At 47.1% G+C, this 20,926-nt stretch overlaps 1 pseudogene; it reads left to right on the top strand.

The window, feature by feature from the left end:
• The first annotated feature begins 1,367 nt into the window (after positions 1–1,367).
• LOC139245184 (Ig kappa chain V region Mem5-like) lies at positions 1,368–20,525 on the top strand (annotated as a pseudogene).
• The last annotated feature ends 401 nt before the right edge of the window (positions 20,526–20,926 follow it).

Below are 20,926 nucleotides of genomic sequence, written 5' to 3'. Positions count from 1 at the left end.
GAGCTCCTGTCGGAGTCACAATGCGGATTCCGTCCACTACAGGTACAACGGACATGATATTTACAGCGCGACAACTGCAAGAGAAAAGCAGGGAACAGCACCAACCTTGTCCATGGCCGGCTTTCACCTTACAATGGCCTTTGACACTGTTAACCACAAGGGTCTGTGGAGCGTCGTCCTCCGTTTCGGCTGCCCCCCAAAAGTTTGTCGCCATTCTCAGTCTGCTCCACGATGACATGCAGGCCGTGATCCTGACCAATGGATCCATCATAGACCCAATCCACGTCCGGACCTGGATCAAGCATGGCTGCGTCATCGCGCAAACTCTCTTCTCGATCTTCCTCACTGCAATGCTCCTTCTCACACTATTGGAGGACTAATAGGAAGGAGCCATGTTTCCTGGTCCCTATTGTGAGACCAATAGGAAGGGGCCATGTTTCGTGGTCCCTACAGGAAGGCCAATACAGGAAGGAGCCATGTTTCTTGGTCCATATTGGGGAACCAATAGGAAGGATCTATGTTTCCTGGTCCCTATTGGGGGACCAATCGGAAGGAGCCATTTTTCCTGGTCCCTATTGGAGGACCAGTGGGACATGGAGTCCATGGTCGACGTTGAGTGCGGACCCTTCCTGTTGTAAATGTGGGATCGTTGGCACCTGATCCCAGTAAAAACACCCTGACCCGGAGCGGGGCCATGGAAGGAGAAGCAGAGGGGAAGGGATTCGAAGATGTTCTGAGCGGACAGGTTGGGGCAGTGGGTCAGACCCTGTCCAGTCGCTTCAGCTCACACTGATGGGGTGAGGATCTCCTTGCTCTGCTGGGCCTTCATGAAATGTGCTTTCTGTCCAAACCGGTCCCCACTGAGAAGAGGCCCACAGCACAGAACGGCTCTTAATTGGGCAATAAGCAGCCAGTGTAATGAGAGAGGCCAAGGGATGGCCATTGTGGGGAATAGGCCCTGACTCCAGGAGAAGGCATGGTCTGGGGTCAAGGGTTAATTGGTGGGGCAGGGCACAGGGAGGTTTACTCTGCAGTTCAGTGTGCTGCACCTGGGAGTCTGTGGGGGAGGGACAGGGAGCGAGAGAGAGGCTGTGAATCAGAGTCAGAGAGGTGTAGAGGGAAGCTGTGAGACAGAGGGCGATGAAGGCTGAGACAGACAGACAGACAGAGAGACAGAGACAGGGAGAGGGACTGCGGGAGGGAGAGAAGAGGAGGAAGTGAAATGTGCTGATGTTGCTTTCTCTGGGTGAAGACATTTACATACTGAGGGATGGGCAGTGAGGCTCTCACAGGCTGCAGGTTTATAAAGCAGAGCCCAGTGAAGGGCAGTTTATCAGTAAGCAGGCACAGGGACAGGAGCAGAGACCATGATTTCACCCATCCAGCTGATCTGGCCTCTGGCATTCTGCGTCGCAGGTACCAATCTCTCTCCTTCCACGTTTAATATCTCCCTGCTGTCGATTCTTTCCAACTCTACTGACCAGTGATTGAAGGGCAAATGCTGACACTAGAGGAGAGCTCAGTGTCTCGAGCAATCTCTCATTTTACAGCGTCTTTCTGTGACAGTGCTTACTTCACTTTTTTTCCCCATTTCAGGTATCAGTGGGGACATCATCATGACCCAGTCTCCCCCGGTGCTGTCAGTGAGTGAGGGACAGACTGCAAAGATCACCTGTCCTGCCAGTGCATACATTGGTGCTGCCCTTGCTTGGTACCAGCAGAAAGCCGGGCAGAGACCCACTCTGCTGATCGATGCGGCAACATCTCGTTTCACTGGAACCTCCGATCGCTTCACCGGCAGTTACCAGTCCAACACGTTCACCCTGAGCATCAGCAACGTGCAGAGCGAGGATGTCGCAAACTATTACTGTCAGCAAGGGGAAAGCTTCCCTCTACACTGTGATACACAGCCGGACAAAAACCTCAATATACACAGGCCCACCTCCTGTATTGACTCACCCCACAGTTATATATAATATATAATAATGGACACACAGCCCCACCTCCTGTACGGTTTTACACATGACTGAAACACAGATCGATGGGAGTGATGACAGGAATATTCAGCTGGAAGCTGCAGTGAATTGGGAAAGGATGGAGTGGGTCAGAGAGGAGTTGGGGCTGTGTCTTCATCACTGACAATCTCACAGCTCTACTCTGTACATTCAGACAGCACGGAGACACTGGGTGGTCCTGTGTGCTCAATCCAAATAATCTCACAAACCCCCCACTATTGAGAGGGCCACAACTTATAAAACCCAAGGCATAAACATGAAAGGAAAGTGAACAAGTGAAATGTTCGTGCTCTTTCCCTGCCCACCCCACACTCCAGGCCCTGCGGTGCCCAGCCATCGCAGAGGCCTCAGGCCTACCCTAGGCTCTGTCCCCACGGCCAGCTGGATGTGGACAAAGCATCTGAAGGGAGGGAGACAGGCAGACAATGCAATCACCCCTTGGGCCCTGTGGATGGCCACCTTGGCCCGATCCAGGAGCAGGCCCACGGGGAGGCCCTCCGACCTGTCCGATTCCCCTACACCGGGTGACCAGGCCCAGGAGCGTGGGACTGAAGTGGAGCCAGAAATCGAGGAGCAGCCCCTTCAAATAGTGGAAGAGGGGCTGCATCCTCTCACACTCCACATACACACGGGTCACGGACTGAGGAAACAGGTTTCTAAAGCCCCTGAAACTCGTTATTTTATAATGATCCCGAGGAAGGCCTGTGTCAGCAACACAAACATCTTGCTTGCAGACGGAGCCCATTGTTCAAGGGGCACAAAGAGGTGAGCCCTATGTGATGGGGACTTTCATTCTCCAGCAATTCCGTGGCCCCAGGGTTATCGTCTGATGGGGCGGGAAGGGCAGCTGGGAGATTTGTCCCAAACACGTTGGATCCCCAACTCTCCCGGGCACTGCCACAGGAAACTCGTCACAGAGAGAGAGGGAGAGAGTGAGTGAGGGACAGGGAAAGAGAGTGAGTGAGGGACGGAGTGAGGCAGAGTGAGTGAGTGAGTGAGGGAGGTGGAAGGGGAGAGGGAGGGAGTGAGAGAGGCAATCAGAGAGAGAAACAGAATGAGAGAGAGAGAGAGAAAAAGTGAGGGAGAGTGAGACGCTGAAAAAGACACAGACACACACACACAGACACAGACACAGACACTCACACACAGACAGAAAGAGGGGGAGACAGACTGAGTGAGCCAGGGACAGAGGATATTGTACAACAAATGCACTGGAAGCTGTCACTGTGGCTTACGTTCAGTAAAGGAACCAAGCTCAGACTGAGTAAGTAAACCCCAATGCTCCATTATTAACACTTTAAATACTGAATCTTTCTAAGACACAAATGCTGAATATGCGAAGGTGTTAGTTTACAAATGATTACACTCGATCCTCCCGTCTTTCCTCATCTAAATCTATCAGCATAACCCTCTATTCCCTTCTCCCTCATATCCCTGTCGAGCCTCCCCTTAAATACATCGATACCATTCACTTCAATCACTCCCTGTGGTAGCCAGTTCCACATTCTCACCACTCGCTGGGTAAAGAATTTTCTCCTGAATTCCCGATTGGATTTCTTGCTGACTATCTCATATTGATGGCCTCTCGTTCTGCTCTCCCCACAAGTGAAAACACTCTCTCTGTATCCACTCTATCAAAACCTTTCCGAATGTTAAAGACCTCGATCAGGTCACCCCTCAGCCTCAAGAGAAAAGAGCCCCAGCCTGTTCATCCTTTCCTGATATGTACACCCTCGCATTTCTGGTCCCATCCTTGTAAACCTTCTCTGCACCCTCTCCAGTGCCTGTGTTTGGGTTATATAATATGGTGGGGAGCTGCAGTGAATGAAAGGGTTAATTGAAGAGTGCTGTGTATGACAGGGAGCCCGGCTGTATTCCTTTACCGACACTCCCCCTTCACCCAGCAAAGTATAAGTAACGAACTGTTACCCACCGTGTGGAGGAAATCTGGACGTTGGCACACTGCGGTCCCATCCCTGCACCATCCCCGGAAATCGCTCCCGAGCCTCCTGCCTGTCTCAGTGTGACAGACACGGTGTGTGAGACACGGGCAGAGTGTGGGTGTGAGTGAGTGAGCTCGCTGGGGGCAGTCTGTGCTCCTGTCACAGTCTCTGATATAACTGAGCTCAGCCTCAGCACACTGACACTCCCGAGGTCCCACCTCCCCCAGCTCCAACTCTGATCTGTCCAGCCCCCGCTCACCTCCTGTCCAACTTCTGATCACAAACAGGGGCAGCAGGGCTCGCAATCCGGTGGCTGCAGTGCTCCAGGGTTGTGGGGAGACTCTCAGTTGCTGTTTCTGTGGCTCGAGTTCAGGCCGATATTTATCCCTCAACCTACATCGCTTAAACATAAAAACATAGAAAATAGGAGCAGTAGTAGGCCATTCGGCCCTTCGAGTCTGCTCCGCCATTCAATATAATCATGGCTGTTCCTCTATCTCAACACCATATACCCGCTTTTTCCCCATACCCCTTGATGCCTTTTTGTTTCTAGAAATCCATCTATCTGCCTCTTAAATATATTCAGTGACTTGGCCTCCACAGCCTTCTGTAGTAGAGAATTCCATAGGTTCACCACCCTCTGAGTGAAAACATTTCTCCTCATCTCATTTGTAAATTTCCTACTTCGTATCCTGAGACTGTGACTCCTTGTTCTAGACTTCCCAGCCCGGGAAAATTTCCTCCCCACATCCAGTCTGTCCAAACCAGTCAGAATTTTATACGTTTCAATGAGATCATCTCTCACTCTTCTAAACTCTAGTGTATACAGGCCTAATCGACCCAATCTCTCGTCATACGACAGTCCTGCCCATCTCAGGAATCAGTCTGGTGATCCTTCGCTGCACTCCGTCTATGGCAAGTATATCTTTTCTTCGGTAAGTAGACCAAAACTGCACACAATACTCCAGGTGCGGTATCACCAAGGCCCTGTCGTAAGACATCCTTGCTCCTGTACTCAAATCCTCTTGCAATGAAGGCCAACATATTATTTGCCTTCTTAACTGCTTGCTGCACCTGTATGTTTGCTTTCACTGACTGGTGTACAAGGACATCCAGGTCCCTCTGTCCATCGACACTTCCCAAGCTATCACCATTTAAATAATACTTTGTCCTTATGTTTTTCCTACCAAAGTGAGTAACTTCACATTTATCCACAATATGTTACATCTGCCATGTGTTTGCTCACTCACTCAACCTATCTAAATCGCCTTGCAGTGTCTTTGCATCCTCCACACAACTCACAATCCCACCTAATTTTGTGTCGTCAGCAGACTTGGAAATATAACATTTGGTTCCCTCATCCAAATCGTTTATATATATATATATATATTTATACATTGTGAATATCTGGGGCCCAAGCACTGATCCCTGTGGTACCCCACTCGTCACTGCCCGCCACCCTGAAACACAACCATTTATTTCGACTGTTTCCTGTCAGTGAACCAATTTTCAATCCATGCCAATACATTACCCCCAATCCTATGTGCTTTAATTTTGCACACTAACCTCTTATATGGGATTTTTATCAAAGGGCTTCTGAAAATCCAAATACACTACATCCACTGGTTATCCCTTATCTATTCTGTCAGTTGCATCCTCCAAAAACTCCAGTAGATTTGTCAAACGTGAATTTCCTTTCATAAATCCATGTTGACTTTGTTTAATCCCGTTGATATTATCTAAGTGTGCCGTTATCACATCCTTTATAATAGACTCTAGCATCTTCCCTACTACTGATGTCAGGATAACCGGTCTGTAATTCCCCGTTTTCTCTCTCCCTCCTTTTTTTAAATAGTGGGGTTACATTTGCCACCCTACAATCTGTAGGAATTGTTCCATAATCATTAGAATTTTGAAAGATGACAACCAATGCTATTTCCATGGCTACCTCTTTTTTAGGAGTCTGGGATGATCATCAGGCCCTGGGGATTTATTGGCCTTCAGTCCCATTAGTTTCTCCAGCTCTATTTTGTTATGAACAATCGTTTCCTTTAATTCCTCTTGCTCACTAGACCTTAGGTTCCCGAGCATTTCTTGGACGTTATTTGTGTCCTCTTCCATGAAGAGGTCATTCAACCCATTGCTGTGTGTGAGAGCTTGCTGTGCACAAATTGGTTGCCGTGTTTCCCACATTACAACAGTGACTACACTTAAAAATGTACTTCATTGGCTGTGAAGCACTTTGGGACCTCCTCAGGTGTGAAAGGTGCAATATAATTGTAGGTCTTTCTTTAATTTGGCTTTTCTTTTTATTATTTGGGACTCGCACAAATCCCCTGCTGATTAAACCTGGACCCAGCAGAAAATCCCCAGAACACGGACTAATCTTCCATAAGAACATTAGGAGCAGGAGGAGGCCATTCGGCCCCTTGAGCCTCCTCCGCCATTCAATAAGATCATGGCTGATCATTCCCTCAGTACCCCTTTCCTGCTTTCTCTCCATACCCCTTGATCCCCTTAGCCGTAAGGGCCACATCTAACTCCCTCTTGAATATATCTAATGAACTGGCATCAACAAATCTCTGCGGCAGGGAATTCCACAGGTTAACAACTCTCTGAGTGAAAAAGCTTCTCCTCAGCGCAGTCCTAAATGGCCTACCCCTTATCCTAAGACTGTGTCCCCTTGTTCTGGACTTCCCCAACATCAGGAACATTCTTCCTGCATCTATCCTGTCCAGTCCCGTCAGAATTTTACATGTTTTTGTGAGATTCCCTCTCATCCTTCTAAACTCCAGTGAATAAAAGCCCAGTTGATCCAGTCTCTCCTCATATGACAGCCCAGCCATCCCTTGAATCAGTCTGGTGAACCTTCGCTGCACTCTGTCAATAGCAAGAACATCCTTCCTCAGACTAGGAGACCAAGACTGAACACAATATTCCAGGTGAGGTCTCACTAAGGCCCTGTACAGCTGCATTAAGACCTCTCTGCTTCTATATTCAAATCCCCAAACTATGAAGGCCAACATACCACTTGCCTTCTTTACCGCCTGCTTTACCCGCATGCCGACTTTCAGTGACTGATGAACCATGACACCCAGGTGTCATTGCAACTCACCTTTTCCTAGTTTGCTGCCATTCAGATAATATTCAGACTTTGTGTTTTTGCCTCCAAATTGGATAACCTCACATTTATCCACATTATACTGCATCTGCCATGTATTTGCCCACTCACCTAACCTGTCCAAGTCACCCTGCTGCCTTTTAGCGTCCTCCACACAGCTCACACCGCCAGCCAGTTTAGTGTCATCCACAAACTTGGAGATATTACACTCTATTCCTTCATCTCATTCGTTAATGTACATTGTAAAGAGCTGGGGTCCCAGCACTGACCCCTGCGGCACTCCACTAGTCACTGCCTGCCATTCTGAAAAGGACCCGTTTATCCTGACTCCCTGCTTCCTGTCTGCCAACCAGTTCCCTATCCATGTCAGTATATTACCCCCAATACCATGTGCTTTGATTTTGCACACCAATCCCTTGTGTGGGACCTTGTCAAAAGACTTTTGAAAGTCCAAATACACCACATCCACTGGTTCTCCCTTGTCCACTCTGCTAGTTACATCCTTGAAAAATTCCAGAAGATTCGTCAAGCATGATTTCCCTTTCATAAATCCATGCTGACTTGGTCTGATCCTGTCACTGCTTTCCAAATGTGCTGCGATTTGATCCTTAATGATTGATTCCAACATTTTCCCCACGACTGATGTAGGGCTAATGGGTCTATAATTACCCATTTTCTCTTTCCCTCCTTTTTAAAAAAGTGGTGTTACATTAGCTACCCTCCAGTCCATCGGAACTGATCCAGAGTCGATAGACTTTTGGAAAATGATCACCAATGCATCCAATATTTCTAGGGCCACTTCCTTGAGTACTCTGGATGCAGACTATCAGGCCCCTGGAATTTATCGGCCTTCAATCCCATCAATTTCCCGAATACAATTTCCCACCTAATAAGGATATCCTTCAGTTCCTCCTTCTCACTAGACCCAGTGTCTCCTAGTACCTTCGGAAGGTTATTTGTATCTTCCCTCATGAAGACAGAACCGCGGAGGGGAGGGTTCTCAGGGGACCAGGGTGGGGGGTGACGATCGCTGAGTGGGCTCGGGGACCAGGGCACCAGCCAGTTTCCACTCTGCACACATTCTGTTCCCTCTGTGTCTCAGTCCAGTGTTGCAGTGAGGAGTTTAGGATCTGAGGCTCAGGCTGGTTCTCCGGCACCAACAGCGCCTTGTTGGGTAAGAGTGTTAAGGGTTAAGAACATAAGAAATAGGAGCAGGAGAAGGCCACCTGGGCCCTCGAGTCTGCCACGCCATTTAATAAGATCATGACTGATCTGATCTTGGACACAGCTCCACTTCCCTGCCCGCTTCCCATAACCCTTTATTCCCTTATCGCTCAAAAATCTGTCTATCTCCACCTTAAATATAATCAATGACCCAGCCTACACAGCTCTCTAGGGCAGAGATTTCCACAGATTTACAAGCCTCTGAGAGAAGAAATTCCTCCTCAACTCAGTTTTAAATGGACGGCCTCTTATTCTGAGACTATGATCCCGAGTACCAGTTTCACCTATGTGTGTAAATATCCTCACTGCATCCAACTTGTCGCCCCCTCATTATCTTATATGTTTCGATAAAATCACCTCTCATTCTTCTGAACTCCAATGATTATAGGCCTAACCTACTCAACCTATCCTCATAAGTCAATCCTCTCATCTTCAGAATCAATCCAGTGAAACTTCTCTGAACTGCTGCCAATGCAAGTATATCCTTTCTGAAGTATGGATACCAAAACTGTACACAGTACTCCAGGTGTGGCCTCACCAATACCCTGTATAGATGTAGCAGGATTTCTCTGCTTTTATACTCTATCCCCCTTGCAATTAAGGCCAACATTTCATTTGCCTTCCTGATTATTGCTGTAACCGCATACTAACTTTTTGTGTTTCATGCACAAGGTCCCCTTTGCAATTTTTCTCCATTTGAAAATTAATTTGCTTTCCTCTTCGTTCTGCCAAAGTGGAAAAGCTCACATTCTCCCACATTACACTCCATCTGCCAAATTTGTGCCCATTCACTTAGCTGGTCTATATCCCTTTGCAGACTATTTGTGTCCTCCTCACAATTTGCTTTCCCACCCATCTTTGTCTTATAGGGTGATTATTTTTCATTCTACTCTGATACTTAGAAATTGACTGAAGACATACAATCGCCCTTCCTAGCTGTATCTATTGTAGGTTTGTGGTCGTTGGTTCTGTGACCAGTTGATCTTCTTTTGGCCATTCTCTGCAGTGTTGTTCCCTCCATGTACGTTCCGTACTACATGTCCTTCTGTCCATTCATCTGTTTGTTCTTTCGACCTGTGTCCATCTGTACATGTGTCCTTCTATTTCTTCTGTGTGCTTCTTCTTCCGTCTGTTCCTGTCCTTCTTCCGTATTCTGCAGAGCTGCTTCTAGCTCGCATATTTATATCCAGGTTATGATTGATCTCCCGCCACTGCGGTTTCTGATAAAGTGTTTGCATCGATATATTGTTTTGTGGTCCCCTTAGAAACATAGAAAATAGGTGCAGGAGTAGGCCATTCAGCCCTTCTAGCCTGCACCGCCATTCAATGAGTTCATGGCTGAACATTCAACTTCAGTACCCCATTCCTGCTTTCTCGCCATACTCCTTGATCCCCCTAGTAGTAAGGACCTCATCTAACTCATTTTTGAATATATTTAGTGAATTGGCCTCAACAACTTTCTGTGGTAGAGAATTCCACAGGTTCACCACTCTCTGGGTGAAGAAGTTCCTCCGCATCTCGGTCCTAAATGGCTTACCCCTTATCCTTAGACTGTGACCTCTGGTTCTGGACTTCCCCAACATTGCGAACATTCTTCCTGCATCTAACCTGTCTAACCCCGTCAGAATTTTAAATGTTTCTATGAGGTCCCCTCTCATTCTTCTGAACTCCAGTGAATACAAGCCCAGTTGATCCAGTCTTTCTTGATAGGTCAGTCCCGCCATCCCGGGAATCAGTCTGGTGAACCTTCGCTGCACTCCCTCAATAGCAAGAATGTCCTTCCTCAGGTTAGGAGACCAAAACTGCACACAATACTCCAGGTGTGGCCTCACCAATGCCCTGTACAACTGTAGCAACACCTCCCTGCCCCTGTACTCAAATCCCCTTGCTATGAAGGCCAACATGCCATTTGCTTTCTTAACCGCCTGCTGCACCTGCATGCCAACCTTGGTTAATTGACTGCAATAATGGACTCATCTGTTTTCCCATTTGCACGCTGAGTCTGTAAGGCTCAAGTTGATTTCTCATCTTCACACCTCATCACAAAAGATGTGCACCTAGTGTGGTTCCTTTGTTGTTTGGTCTTTTTACAGACTTGGTGTCTCCAGTGAGCTTGTTTTCCCCACCCTGGTCTATCAAGTTCAGGGCCTCATGTAACAATTCCATTCTTGTTATGCATGGAGTCAGTTTTGTTCCCTGACCAAGAATGCCCTTAATTGTCCAGGCTTAATTCCAAAAGCTTGTATTAATCTTTAGTTCATGGTCTCCTTCTGTGCTTTTCTGAAGATTAGTAACCTTACACTCCCTCCTTTAATGTTTTGCTGATATGAAACTAGAGACATTACTTGTGGAGTTATTTTTCCATGAGCTCTATTTGGGTGTATTGCAGTCTCAGTCAAAAACTTCAGATTACATTCCTGTTTTACATCAAAAAACAGTACTTTTTCCTGACAAACCAACACTTGTACAACAAAAATGTTCGGCCTTGATCTGACTTCAGTTTTATATACAAACACTTTGGCTTTGGTTCATCTAAACAACCCTTCAACATTCCCTTCCTTTGTATTCTGTTTTAACTTGCAGGATAAGATAAATAGTTACACCAAAGAACCAACGATACAATGGCTAGTGCATGAGACACGATTAGAACCCAGGAGAGAATCTGAATATTGAATCCCAAATCCCATTTTGGAGCAGCCATTATTTCCTCAATTTCCTCCCTTACTTTTTCATTTGTTTGGTGTAATGTGTAATAGTCTTTGTTGGATAGCTCAATGTCCTTCTTTGTATCATCAGCAAATTTGACGACATTACACTCGGTCCCTTCATCTAAGTCATTAATGTAGATTGTAAATAATTGAGGCCCCAGCACCGATCCCTGCAGCACCCCATTAGTTACTGTTTGCCAATGGGAAAGTGAACCATTTATCCTGACTCTCTGTTTTTTTTAGTTAGCCAATCTTCTATCCATGCTAATATATTACCCCCAACCCCGTGAACTTTTATCTTGTGCTTTTTATGTGGCACCTTATCGAATGCCTTCTGGAAATCCAAATACATCACATCTACTGGTTCCCCTTTATCCATCCTGCTCGTTACATCCTCAAAGAATTCCAGCAAATTTGTCAAACGTGATTTCCCTTTCATAAAACCGTGCTGACTCTGCTTGATTGAACTATGCTTTTCCAAATGTCCTGCTATTGCTTCCTTAATAATGAACTCCAGCATTTTCCCAACGACAGATGTAAGGCTAACTGGTCTATAGATTCCTGCTTTCTGTCTGCCTCATTTTTTAAATAGGGGCGTTGCATTTGCTGTGCGTGCTTTGGAGAGGGCGTTAAAAGGAGCGGTGACATCCAGAATACCAGATTTTGCCTCAATTCAACAACAACTTGTATTTATATAGCGCCTTTAATGTAGTGAAACGTCCCAAGGCACTTCCCAGGAGTATTATGAGATACAAATTTGATACCGAGTCACATAAGAAGAAATTAGTGTCGGTGACCAAAGAGGTATGTTGTAAGGAGCGTCTTGAAGGTCGAAAGAGAGGTCGAGAGACGGAGAGGTTTAAGGAGGGATTCCAGAGCTTGGGGTCTCGGCAACAGAAGGCACGGCCACCAATGGTTGAGCGATTATACTCAGGGATGCTCAGGAGGGCTGAATTGGAGGAGCGCAGACATCTCGGGAGGTTGTGGGGCTAGAGGTGATTATAGTGATAGGGAGGGGCGAGGCCATGGAGGGATTTGAAAACAAGGATGATAATTTTTTAAAAAGAGACGTTGCTTAATAGGCAGCCGATATCGGTCTCTACTTCCCCGCCCGCCTCCCCTCACCGAGCCATTCTCACCACGCCCCACCTCCAGCCGCTCCCCTGCCTTCCTCCCTCACTTCTGCCCTCCTCACATCACATCCCTCACCCTCCCTCCCCCCATCCCAACTCACCCCTCCCAAACTCCCTACCTCACATGCCCCTCCCCCCTCCCATCGCCTCTGCCCCTCCCGAACCGGAGTAGTCCATTCGGTCCCGAGAGCCTGCTCCGCCATTCAATGAGATCATGGCTGATCATCTACCGCAACTCAACTTTCCTGCACTGTCCCCATATCCCTTGATTCTCTTTGTATCCAAAAAATCTATCGATCTCCGTCTTGAATATACTCAAAGACCGAGCCGCCACACCCCTCTGGGGCAGAGAATTACAGAGATTCAACACCCTCTGAGTGAAGAGGTTTCTCCTCATCTCAGACCTAAATAGCCGACCTTTAATCTGAGACTGTGACACCTGGTTATAGACTCCCCAGCCAGAGGAAACATGCTCCCTGCATCTACACTGTCAAGCCCTGTCAGAATCTTATATGTTTCAATGAGATCCCCTCTCATTCTTCTAAACTCTGGAGAGTATAGGCCTTGGAATTGCGAAACCAAGGCGGGTAGATGGAGTTCAGATACAGATGAGCCGTGATCTGATTGAATGGGGGAACAGGCTCGAGGGGCTGAATGGCCTCCTCCTGTTCATTGTGTCCAGCAGCAGCTGTGTACCTCTCCGCAACCTCATCTTGACTTTTATCAGTCGCATCAGAGCCTTGATTCCCTCACCAGGGGGCTGGTGTTTCCAGATCAATGTCCAGCTGATCGATGCCATGAGTCAGACTCAGTGAGTGCTGTCAGTGGGTGGAAAGGCTGCTCTAACTGCAGCCTTGTTCTAATGCATTTGGGGAGGGGCAACAAGGCAAGGGAATACACAATAAATGGGAGGGTACTGAGAGGGGTGGAGGAACGGAGGGACCTTGGAGTGCATGTCCACAGATCCCTGAAGGTAGCAGGCCAGGTCGATAAGGTGGTTAAAAAGTCATTCGCAATACTTGCCTTTATTAGCCGAGGCATAGAATACAAGAGCAGGGAGGTTCTGCTTGAACTGTATAAAACACTAGTTAGGCCACAGCTAGAGTACTGCGTGCAGTTCTGGTCACCACATTACAGGAAAGATGTGATTACACGAGAGAGGGTACAGAGGAGAGTCACGAGGATGTTGCCGGGACTGGAGAATTTTAGCTATGAGGAAAGATTGGATCTGCTGGTGGTGTTTTCTCACCACATTTTAAAAAGTACTTGGATGTGCACTTGAAGTGCAATAACCCACAGGGCTTCGGACCCACAGGTGGAAAGTGGGATTAGGCTGGGTAGCTCTTTGTTGGCCGGCGCGGACACGATGGGCCGAAATGGCCTCCTTCCGTGCTGTAATTTTCTGTGATTCTATAATCGTGCTGGTGGTGTTAACCACTTTAAAAGTCACAGCATACATTTTATTGAAACTATTCCCATCCCCGGTTTCTCCGCTGCCAATAGTTGGATCAATCGATGCTGTAGTGCCCCCTTGTGGTATATCTATATGGGCTCCACCGAAACCCCTGCTTTCAACCCTTGAACCCACATTGCCTACGCTAGCTGGAACCCCGCTCCTTAATCACAGCATCTCACAGCACAGAGGGAGGCCATTCAGCCCATCAAACCCATGCTGGCTCTTTGAAAGCTATGGCCTACTATGGCCTGGACTAATGATCCAGAGACACGAGTTCAAATCCCACCACGGCAGCTGGGGAATTTAATTCAGTTAATTAAATAAATCTGGAATAAAAAGCTAGTGTCAGTAATGGTGACCACGAAACTGCCGGATTGTTGTAAACACCCATCTACCTGGCCTGCTACCTTCAGGGATATGTGGACATGCATACCCAGGTCCCTTTGTTCCTCAAAAATCCTCAGTGTCCGAAAATGTAATCTGTATTGCCTTGCCTTGTTATCCTTCCCCAAAAGCATTACCTCAGACTTCTCTGGATTAAATCCCATTTGTCACTGTTCTGCCCACCTGACAATTTCATTGTTATCTTCTAGCAGTCTCCAGCTTTCTTCTTCATTATCAACAACACAGCCAATTTTAGAATCGTCTGCAAACTTCTTAATCATACCCCCGACATTCAAGTATAAATCATTGATATATACCACAAAAAGCAAGGGACCTAGTACTGAGCCCTGCAGAACCCCAATGGAAACAGCCTTCCAGTCACAAAAACACCCATCAACCATTACCCTTTGCTTCCTGCCTCTGAGCCAACTTTGGATCCAACTTACCACTTTGCCCTGGATCCCATGGACTTTTACTTTCGTGACCAGTCTGCCATGTGAGACCTTATCAAATGTCTTGCTAAAATCCATATACAGTACATCAAGCGTGCTAACCTCATTGACCCTCCTTATTTCTTCCTCCATTAATTCAATTAAGTTAGCCAGACATGATCTTCTCTCAACAAATCCATGCTGACTGTCCTTGATAAACCCATCTATCTAAATGAAGATTTATCCTGTCTCTCAGGAATTTTTCTAATAATTTTCCCACCAGCGGGGTTCGGCTGACTGGCCTGCAATGTACGTAGTTAATGTAACACCACTTTTTAAAAAGGGAGGGAGAGATGAAAACGGGTAATTATAGACTGACATCAGTAGTGGAGAAAATGTTGGAATCATTTATTAAGGATGAAATAACAGCGCATTTGGAAAGCAGTGACAGGATCGGTCCAAGTCAGCATGGATTTGTGAAAGGCAAATCATGCTTGACAAATCTTCTGGAATATTTTTAGGATGTAACTATTAGAGTGGACAAGGGAGAACCAATGGATGTGGTGTATTTGGACTTTCAAAAGGCTTTTGACAAGGTCCCACACAAGAGATTGTTGTGCAAAATCAAAGCACATGGTATTGGCGGTAATGTACTGACGTGGATAGAGAACTGGTTGGCAGACAGGAAGCATAGAGTCGGGATAAATGGGTCCTTTTCAGAATGGCAGACAGTGACTAGTGGAGTGCCGCAGGGCTCAGTGCTGGGACGCCAGCTCTTTACAATATACATTAATGATTTGGATGAAGGAATTAAGTGTAATATCTCCAAGTTTGTAGATGATACTAAACTGGGTAGCGGTGTGAGCTGTGAGGAGGACGCTAAGAGGCAGCAGGGTGATTTGGATAGGTTCGGTGAGTAGGCAAATGCATGGCAGATGCAGTATAATGTGGATAAATGTGAGGTTATCCAATTTGGGGGCAAAAACACAAAGGCAGAATATTATCTCAATGGTGACAGATGAGGAAAAGGGGAGTTGCAACGAGACCTGGCTGTCATGGTTCATCAGTCATTGAAAGTTGGCATGTAGGTACAGCAGACGGTGAAGAAGGCCATTGGTATGTTGGCCTTCATAGCTAGGGGGTTTGAGTATAGGAGCAGGGAGGTCTTACTGCAGTTGTACAGGCCTCAGCTGGAATATTGTGTTCAGTTTTGGTCTCCTAATCTGAGGAAGGATGTCCTTTCTATTGAGGGAGTGCAGCGAAGGTTCACCAGACTGATTCCCGGAATGGCTGGACTGCCATATGAGGAGAGACTGGATCAACTGGGTCTTTATACACTGGAATTTATAAGGATGAGATGAGATCTCATAGAAACATATAAGATTCTGACGGGACTGGACAAGTTAGATGCGGGAAGAATGTTCCCGATGTTGGGAAGTCTAGAAGCAGGGGACATAGTCTGAGGATAAGAGGTGAGCCATTTTTCCTATTTCCTTTTTGCTTCTCTTAATAGCCTGGGATACATTTCATCCAGGCCTGGGGATTTATCCACTTTCAAATCTCGGAAACCCCTTAATACTTCCTCTCTCACTATCTTTATTTCATCTAATATTTCACACTTCTCTTCCCTGATTGCAATATCTGCATCGACCCTCTCTTTTGTGAAAACAGACGCAAAGTATTCATTAAGAACCATACCGACATCTTACATCTCCACACACAGATTACCTTTATGGTCTTTAATAGGCACTACTCTTTCTGTAATTATCCTCTTGCTCTTAATGTATTTGTAAAACATCTTTGGGTTTTCCTTGATTTTACTTGCCAAGATGTTTTCATGCTCTTTCTTTGCTTTCCTAATTTCCTTTTTAATTGCAGCCCTGCACTTTCTATACTCCTCAAAAGTTCCTGCAGTATTGAGCCCTCGGTATCTGTAATAAGCCTCCCTTTTTCACTTTATCCTACACTGTATTTCCCTTGACATCCAGGGACCTCTAGATTTGTTAGTCCCACCCTTTTTCTTTAAGGGAACAGACTTACTCTGAAACCACAGGATTTCCTCCTTGAATGCCTCCCACTGCTCTGACACTGATTTACCTTCAAGTAGCCGTTTCCATCCACTTTGGCTAAATCTCATCTCAGCTCAGCTAAATTGGCTTTTCCTCAATTGAGAACGTTTATTGCTGGTATATATTTGTCCTTTTCTATAACTATTCGACATCTAACTGAATTATGATCACTGGCACCAAAATGCTCTCCCACTGATACCCCTTCCACCTGCCCCTCTTCATTCCCCAAAACCAAGTCCAGAACCGTCCCCTCCCTTTTTGGGCTTGTTACAAACTGGCTAAAAAAAGTTCTGCTGAAGGCATTTTAGGAATTCCACACCCTCTATACCTTTCACTAATTTTATCCCAGTTAATTTTAGGGTAGTTGAAATCCCCTCCTATTACTGCCCTATAGTTTTTGCACGTGTCATAAATGTCCCTATATATTTGCTCTTCTCTCTCCCTCTGACTGTTTGGGGGTCTATAGTACACTCCCAGCAGTGTGATTACCCCTTTTTCGTTCTTCAATTCGACCTATATGGCCTCATTTGATGATCCTTCCGACATATCATCCCTCCTCACAGCTGTAATTGTTTCTTGCAGTTGTTTCAGAACTGCGATCCCCTACTTTTTTATCCCCCTCTCTATCCCGTCTGAAAACCCTGTAACCACGAATGTTGAGCTGCCATACCTGCCCTTCTTTCAGCCATGTCTCAGTAATAGCTATAATATAGTACTCCCAAATGTCTATCTGTGCTCTCAGCTCATCTGCCTTATTCCCGAGACTCCATGCATTGAAGTATATACCATTTAGCACTGCCAAACTGCCTTGCAGTCTATTTTCTAAGCTTTGTTTCCTCTGTCTCCCAAATTCACTTTCTACTTTTCTGCTTTCTAATTCCAGCTTTGCTTCTCGCCCGACTGAATCTATTCTCCGGTTCCCATCCCCCTGCCAAGCTAGTTTAAACCCTCCCCAACCACACTAGCAAATGCTGCCGTGAGGATTTTGGTCCCAGCTCTGTTGAGGTGCAACCCATTCGGCTTGTACAGATCCCACCTCCCCCAGAAACGGTCCCAGTGCCTCAGGAAACTAAAGCCCTGCCTCCTGCACCATCTCTCCAGCCACGCATTCATCTGCTCTATCCTCCTATTTCTGTACTCACTAGCACGTGGCACCGGGAGTAATCCAGAGATTACTAGCTTTGAGGTCTTGCTTTTTAATCTCGCTCCTAGCTCCCAAAACTCTGCCTGTAGGACCTCATCCCTCTTTCTACCTATGTCATTGGTACCGATTTGGACCACAACCTCGGGCTGTTCACCCTCACCCCTCAGAATGTACTGCAGCCTTGACCCTGGCACCAGGCAGACAACATACCATCCTGGAGTCACGTCTGCGGCCACAGAAATGTCTGTCTGTTACCCTAACTATCGAATCCCCTACCACTATTGCTCTTCCACTCTTCTTCCTCCCCCCTGTGCAGCTGAGCCACCTGTGGTGCCGTGGACTTGGCTCTGGCTGCACTTCCTAGAGGCACCATCGCCCCCACCAGTACTCAGAACACAATACTGGTTGGAGAGCGAGATGGACTCGGGACTCCTGCACTACCTGCCTGGACCTCCTCTTCTGTCTGGTGGTCACACATTCCCTCTCTGCCTGCACACTCTTAAGCTGCGGGGTGACCACCTCTAGAAACGTGCTATCCACGAAGTTCTCAGCCTCGCGGATGCACTGCAGTGACTCCAGCCGCCGCTCAATCTCTGAAACGCGGAGCTCGAGTTGCTGTCGCTGGTGACACTTCCTGCACATGTGGTCGTCCCGGCCACGAGAAGTGTCCAGGACTTCCCACATGGCACAGGATGTGCTCTCCACGGGACAGAACTGCCCTGCCGTGCCTCTATTTAATAGACTGAGAACTGACAGAGCAGAATTAAAATTAAAACTATAAAAAAGCAGAAAATAGCCTGGCCGACATCAATCAAGCCATAATTTTTTCACCCCATCATTCCTCATCTTTCCTGATAGCTAAAATTTTCCAGTCCAGGCAACTTCTTCCTGTGTGCAATTGGTTGTAAAGCACCTTGGGACGTCCTGAGGTTGTGAAAAGCGCTATATAAATTCAAGGCTTTATTTCATTGAAGTGAGAGGGCCCTCATCCTGACCTTCACCAATTGTCTGCACACTCTGACCTTCCAGGAGGTCATGGGATCATTGGGAGCAGTGACCCTGCCTGACCCCGGTACACTGATGCTGATTGTAGCCTCACCTTTGACCTTTGGGCAGCAAGCTTTTAAATGCAATCTGGAAGCTTCTACACCGACACCCAAAATGAACCTTGCTGAAGTGTGTTTATACAAGTGTGCTGCAACATTCCCGGATAAAGTTCTCCCGATCTGTGTGTGATCTGAGCTTTCTCACTGCTGAGCCTGTTTCCCCTGTATCCACCCATCTACAGTTCGAGCTTCCTGCCAGTGAACAGCATCTTAACGGGACACTCAGTCTTTACCGACTCTTACTGTTAACCATTTCAGTGCTGAATGGGTGCCAACCCTGCACTGCAGATGTTTATACAACAGTCCAATATGATTTTGAGTATCAGCCGTGGCTCAGTGCGTTGCACTCTCGCCTCTGAGTCAGAAGGTTGTGGATTCAAGTCTCAATCCAGGGACTTGAGCACAAAAATCTAGGCTGACACTGCAGTGCAGTGCTGATGGAGCACTGCACTGTCGGAGGTGCCGTCTTTTGGATGAGACTTTAAACGAAGGCCCGGTCTGCCCTCTCAGGTGGTTGTAATAGATCCCATGCCACTATTTCGAAGAAGAGCAGGGGAGTTCTCGCCGGTGTCCTGGTCAATATTTATCCCTCAACCAACATGACAAAAGAACAGATTATCAGGTCGTTATCACATCGCTGTTTGTGGGAGCTTGCTGTGCACAGATTGGCTGCTGTGTTTCCCACATTACAACAGTGACTACACTCCAAAAGTACGTCATTGGCTGTAAAGCGCTTTGAGATGTCCACCTTACAATCAAACGCATTTCTATTTAGACTAAACTTATCAAACGAGGCAAAGAAGATTAAGAATTAGTGTTGCTAGACTCTAATGATTAAACACCAGCCAGGAGTTCATTAACCCAGCTCTCCGTTATCAGATGTGATTATCCACATACGGAGACACACACAAACATTAATATACACCTGTTAAACATCCTTCTCCTCCCTTTCAGGCAGAGGGAAGACACCACCCACGCTGACTCTGCTGCCCCCCTCCCTGGAGGAGGTCACGACCAAGGGCACTGCCACCCTGGTGTGCCTCGCCGATCACTTCTACCCCGATGCGGTGGAGATGGAGTGGAAGAAGGACGGGGCGACCATTTCGGCCGGGGTCCAGACTAGCGACTACCTGCGAGCTTCGGACAACACCTACAGTTCCGACTGGGATCCAACGCCAGCTTCTCCTGTAGCCTCACCCACGAGAGCCTCTCCTCTCCCATCAGCAAGGGAGTCAGGAGAGCAGAATGTGCGTCGTGTGTCAGAGACAGTCCGGGGGAGACACAATTTTAAATAGAAAAGGGGGTGAGCCGGGAGGCCAAAGGTCATTGTCAGCACTGCATTTCTACTCTCTTTCTTCTTGGGACTGGGTCAGGAAAAGCATCTGAGGGTCAGGGGGTAAGGCACGTTATTGGGGCAGTGTCGAGGGAGTTTTACTCTGTGTCTAACCTGTGCTGTACGTGCCCTGGGAGTGTTTCATGGGACAGTGTTGACTCGTGCTGCCAAGTAAAATCTCTCGAAGATGCTGAAGACTATCAGCAGAGTAAAACTAATGTTAAACTGCAAAGTGCCGCTTCAGTAAGCAGACCCCCTCCCTGCTCACCCTGCTGTTACAATTCAAGGTTTTGTCCCCGTTTAAAGGAACAGGATTCTCACGGTGTGGAGAAAACCGTTTGGGTTTGGTTGGGACTTACAATCACCCCCTCACACAGCTAAGTGGTCTTGTGGATGTGTAGGTGCAGGCAATATGCTCACACTGATTGCCCGTTGTCTTGCTTGCAGCTTCTTCCTGAACATCTCGCTCCCGGGCTTTTTCCTGGACTTTCTTCTGAACTTTTCCTGGGATTTTCCCTGGGATTTTTCCAGAACTTTCTTCCTCCTGATTTGGAGCTTGTTGCAAAGCGGATCCTTTTCTCCCCAAGTCCCATGAACATTCCTCCCGCCAATACTGACCGATGCATTGATTCCGATGATCTATCTGGACACCCTCCCCACCCCTCGTAGCCTTTGAAATCTTTGTGAAAAATGATATTTTGTTTTCCCGCTCCCAGGCCTTGCCTCTGGAGAGACAATGGGTGCTGATTACTGGATGTCTGTCGTTTCCTGAGTTGATGGCCTCCATTAGCAGGTAATGGGTTTCGATCACAAACCGATCTTGCTTAACCGGCTTATCTCCTGGAAGACAATGGGCCGG

This window comes from Pristiophorus japonicus, unplaced genomic scaffold, assembly GCF_044704955.1.
Source record: "Pristiophorus japonicus isolate sPriJap1 unplaced genomic scaffold, sPriJap1.hap1 HAP1_SCAFFOLD_214, whole genome shotgun sequence".
Taxonomy (NCBI): domain Eukaryota; kingdom Metazoa; phylum Chordata; class Chondrichthyes; family Pristiophoridae; genus Pristiophorus; species Pristiophorus japonicus.
Note: the sequence above shows the minus strand (reverse complement) of the source record. Positions and strands in the feature narration are given on the sequence as shown.